This window comes from Otolemur garnettii, unplaced genomic scaffold (assembly GCF_000181295.1).
Source record: "Otolemur garnettii isolate 467f Iridium unplaced genomic scaffold, OtoGar3 scaffold00083, whole genome shotgun sequence".
Classification (NCBI taxonomy): Eukaryota; Metazoa; Chordata; class Mammalia; order Primates; family Galagidae; genus Otolemur; species Otolemur garnettii.
Genome location: NW_003852478.1, coordinates 5257908 through 5263569, shown reverse-complemented (window position 1 = coordinate 5263569; position 5662 = coordinate 5257908).

Sequence of the window (5662 nt, the reverse complement as noted above, 5' to 3'; positions counted from 1 at the left end):
TTCATTCTTTGAGCCTCTCGTCTAGGCTAAGTACTACAGAGCAGTTTTTAAGCACGCGCCTGGGTTTCCTGTCGGATCAGAGTCTCATTTGTAACTAGTTGTAGAACTTCTAGCAGGCTAGGTTACCTTTCTGAGCCTCAGGTTTTTTTCATGTGAGAAAGGGAAATAATACTTCACAAAGTTGTGGGGGCAGGATTAAAACGACACATCCAGAAAGGGGCTTACGTACTCAATCTATTAATATCCACTAATTTGGTGACTTCTGTCCCCCAGATAGCCTGCAGCCACACCCCGCCAATCACCGTGTACTCGCTGTCATTAGTCCTGCTGGTATTTCTTGAGTGCCTGCTACGGGCCGAGTCCTGGAAGGTTCGGTGATTCAACAGTGAACACTCACAGTCCTTCCTGTTTTATCTACTCCTCGTCTCCTTCTGAGCACCTTTGCCCCGTCCTCACTTCATCTTTATACTACCTCCAGAGTGCCCCAAATGTATCTCCCACAGACATATTTGAGCAAAATAGCCGCCTAAAACACAGCTCTACCCGTGGTCCCATCCTTGGAACCCTTTGAGAGCTCCCATCGTGCACGGAGTGACCTGGCCGCTGTGCCTCTGAGGGTCACTTGTCTTATTGCAGTGTCTACCGGTAAGAAACAGCCTCCCAGTACGCTGCTCCCCCACCACACCCTTGCTCCCTGCCTTGTCAAGTTCACCAGTACTTCAAAATCCTGCTTTTACGTCCCCTCCTTTGGGAAGCCCTCCTTGAAACACACCCCAGAGAATGAATCACGCTTCTTTCCCAGTCTTCTCTCCCTGTAATGTAGTTCTGCGCTGTGTTGTAATCTTTTTACACAAAACTCTTTGGGGATGGAGACCCTGGCTTATAAATCTTCATATGACCAAATATATCCATAAGATAATATTAGTAATTGGTATTCATTTTGTTCCTAGGAATATACTAAGTGCCTTGTAGGGGCACGGTCTTTGCAATTGCCATTCCTTCTTCTAGAACACTGTTCTTCCAGACGTGCACATGGTTTCCTGTCTCAGATTTCAGTGGATATCACCACTTCCTTGACCATCCAGTTAAAATGGTATCACAGCCATGATACTTTGAATTCCATGTTACCTTGTATATTCTTTTCATAGCATTTATCAGGATCTATAGCAATTATTTGTGTATTCTCTGCTTCTCCTCACTAAACTAAAAGGTAAATGAGAGCAGAAGCCACATTTCTCTGGCATCAAAGTGATTGGCACGTCATATGAAGTTGATAAATATTTCTTAATTCTTTTTTTTTTTTTTGGCCAGGGCTGGGTTAGAACCCACCACTTCCGGCATATGAGGCCAATGCCCTACTCCTTTGAGCCACAGGCGCCGCCCGATAAATATTTCTTAAATGAATTTGTTGAGTATGTTTTTATAGAGAAGAAACAGAAATAAGAAAATTAGAAGACATTCTGGGTAAGCTTTATGCTAAGGCAAAATCTGCTTTTTCTTTGCTCTCTGACCCAATTGTAACATTCCAGAATCTAGTTTTATCTTCTTTTCTTTTTTTTTTTTTTATGCCGAGTCTTGCTCTGTCACTTGGTCTAAAGCTGGAGTGCTATGGCCTCAGCCTAGCTCACAGCAACCTCAGACTTCTGGATTCAAGCAATTCTTCTGCCTTAGCTTCCTGAGCATTTGGGACTACCCGTGAGCACCCTGCCACTCAGCTAATTTTTGTTTTTAGTAGAAATAGGGTCTCCTTTGCTATTCTCGATCTCCTGACCACGAACAGTCCTCCCACCTCCACCTCTCAGAGTGCTATGAATACAGGCATGAGCCACTGGGACTAGCCAAATTTTATCATATCCCTTTATATTTACTTTACTTACCACATGACATAGTAGATTGATGATTATATTTGCTAATGCCCACCAATTCCTCAGCAATTAGTCAATCTACAGAGTAGGTTTTCTGTTGATGAAAGGGAGCTCTTTCTATGGCAACAAATAAGAGTCTAAAACACTCAAGTCATTTTTCATTTATGCTGGTGTTTAGAGGGTTTTTTTTTTTTTAAGAAAGTACTTACTTGTTTGAGACAAGAGTCACACCCTGTCACCCTGGGTAGAGTACTGTGGCATCATTGTAGTACACAGCAACCTTAAACTCCTGGGCTCATGAGATTCTTTTGCCTCAGCCTCCCATAGAGTTGGGCATGCCCCACAATGCTCAGCTAGCTTTTCTATTCTTTTTTTTTTTTCTGGAGACAGAGTATCACTCTGTTGCCCCATGCTAGAGTGCCCTGGTGTCATAGCTCACAGCAACCTCAGACTTCTGGGTACAAGTGATCCTCTTTCCTCAGCCTCCTGAGTAGCTGGAACTATAAACATCCACCATGATGCCCAGTTAGTTTTTAGTGGAGTCTTGCCCTTGCTCAGGCTGGTCTCAAACTCCTGAGCTCAAGTAGTCCACCTGCCTGGGCCTCCCAGAGTGCTAGAATTACAGGCATGAGCCACCGTGGTTGGCTATACTTACTTTTAGAGGTTATTAAGTCCTTAGCTAATTTGAGGAGTGCCACTGTCAAATAATTCAAACATTAGTTGGATAAGATCCAAAGACTTTCTGGAAGTTGATCCACATTTGTTAGACAAAGGTTCAGAAGTTATTAGCCAAATCACAACCTTGGTCTTCTAATCTTTAACTGTGAAATAACCAGAAATCAATCTACCCGGATTAAATTAAATCAATACTTTCACAATACCTCCGTTGAGTTAAGAGCTAATGAAATGTTATGATAAGGAATTTCTACTTGTTAGACATTACTTTTAAGAAATTAATTATAAGACCAGGTGCTATGGCTTATTCCTGTAATCCTAGCATTCTGGGAGGCTGAGACAGTCAGGTTGCTTAAGCTAAGGAGTTTGAGGTTGCTGTGAGCTATGAGGTACTCTACCCAGGGCAGCAGAGTGAGACTCTGTCTCAAATAATAATAATAGTAATAATAAAATAGTAGCTCAAGGTACTCATTAATTCATATAAATTAAATACATATGCTAAACTTCTACTTGATACTAGGGTCAAGCAAAAGGTTTTTTCTTTTTTTTTTTTTTTTGCAGTTTTTGGCCAGGGCTGGGTTTGAACCCACCACCTCTGGCATATGGGGCTGGCGCCTTACTCCTTTGAGCCACAGGCTCCACCCAAAAGGTTTTTTTTCAAATGAACTTCCATTATGGTAATTATTCAGCATATTACTATTTATGTTCCTTAAGGCAGATATTGTGTTTTATCAGTTTACCATACTATCCAATTTAATACCTATTTATTGTTCAAAATGAAATGTCATAGAAGCCAAGGGAAAAGAATGTTCCAAGATAGATAAAATGATCAATCATTCAAATGCTGATGTGAACTGAGAACTATTCATTAAATACAGCAGTAACACGTTATTTATAACTTTTGTAAGTGTAGTTTCAACAAAATCTAGATTACACTGGAAGGCCAAGGTGGGTGGATTATTTGAGCTCATCTTCTAGACTATCCTGAGCAAGAGCGAGACCCTGGCTCTAAAAATAGCGAGGCCTTGTGGTGGGCACCTGTAGTCTCAGCTACTTGGGAGGCTGATGCAAGAGAATCACTTGAGCACAAGAGTTTGAGGTTTTGTGACATCTGTGGCTCAGTTAGCAGGGCGATGGCCCCATATACCGAGGGTGGGGGGTTCTAACACAGCCCAGGCCAAACTGCAAAAAAACCCCCAAATAGCTGGGCGCTATGGCAGCCACCTGTAATCCCAGCTACTCGGGAGGCTGAGGCAAGAGATTTGGCTAAATCCAAGAGCAGGCGGTTGCTGTGAGCTGTGACAGCACTCTACTGAGGCCAACAAAGTGAGACTCTGTCTCTAAAAAAAAAAAATTCTAGATTACAATGGCTTAAGAAAAGAGTGGGGACAATATGGAAAAAAGATTTTCTAGGAATTCAGCTGTTTGGAAAAAGCAAGACAGTTATACCTGGAGGGAAAAACAAGGAATGGACAAGGGTTGGTTTTTGATTTTTCACTTGTATTATTAGTTGTAATTAATACCATTGTATATGTTCATTGTGTACAGTGTGATATTTTGATACAATGTGGAATGATTAAATCAGCATAAGTAGCATATCCATTACCTCAATATGTTTACTTTTTAATCCTAGAGAGGTTTGCTTATAATTGGCAAAGGAAAAGGATCAGTAGAGGAGGGTTACAGAGCGTGGGGTTGCTGTGAGCTATGATGCCATGACACTCTACCCAGGGCAATGAAGGGATACTTTGTCTCAAAAAAATAATAATAATAAAGAGAAGGGTTAAAAATATGGGCAGATAAAGGGATAATTTAATAACATAAGTCAGATTTCTTAACTAGCATTCCCATGGATGTGTTATAGGTATCCTGCAAGCTATCGATCCACTCCCTGGGCCTTTGGGGGTAGACTCTGGGCAGAGTTGCCTACATCTTGAACAACAATCTGCGGGGTCTGTTTTTTATTGAGACAGAGTTTCACTTTGTCGATAGAGTGCTGGGTCATGATAGCTCACAGCAACCTCCAACTCTTGGGCTCAAGAGAATATCTTGCCTCAGCCTCCCTAGTAGCTGGGACTACAGGCACCTGCCACAATGCCTGGCTATTTTTTTATTTGTTTGTTTTGTTTTGTTTAGTGGGCCCAGGCTGGGTTCCAACCCACCAGCACTGGAGCATGTGGTCAGTGCCCTAACCACTGAGCTACGGGCGCCAGCCCTTTCTTGAGTTTAATTGAGATTTTCTCTCATGTGGGTCTGTGATTGTTAGTCTTCTAGTTTCGAATTAGTATTCAGTACGTTCGATGCTTGTTTTTCCAATCTTGCAATACTTTACTTAGGAGAATGTTCTCCAGATCCTTCTGAAGAAAGACTTTTTTTTAATAGTCAAGTAAAGCAGCAGGAGTGGAGAAGGACAAACTTTCTGAACAGCCGTCCCCTGCTTTTCTTTCTTGTATGTCAGATTCATTTTCAGGCAGAAGCAGGGAGGGAATAAACTCTCCACAGGAGGTGGCCCTTGCTGCAGTGCTCCTCGTGCTGTCAATCAACCAGAGAGCCATCTGTCCCCTCTAGGTTTCAGGGGCCATCTTGCACATCTGCTGTGCTTTCCTGATGGCACTTACAGAACCCACTAAGAGCTGTGAGATGACTTAGGGGAACCAGAGTGCAGCTGCATGTAGCCGGGTTTGAATTTTTTTGCAGCTGGGTCCTACACATCAATCTCAATTTTGAAATTATTTTTTTATGAGATTAGAACCATGAAGTACATAATTCACTTTATAATAACTTCTGAGAGAACGTGTCTTAAAGTTTTATTCTCCAAAAGATTAAAATATGTATTTTTTAACAGCTCCCATCAAATGTTTAAAAGTCGGGCCAACAGTACATATTTAAATAGTTATTCATGAGTCCCTCTTAAGTAAAGATATCAAATTAAAAAATGGTTTTCAAATTTTGACACAAGAACCAAATACTTTCTGATACAGAAGTTAGTTTGGTGTCCATTACAGAGAACTTAAAAATCTAAAATATTGGCTCAGAGCCTATAGCTCAACCGGCTAAGGCGCCAGCCACGTACACCTAAGGTGGCGGGTTCGAATCCCCAGCCCGGACCCCGCAAACAACAA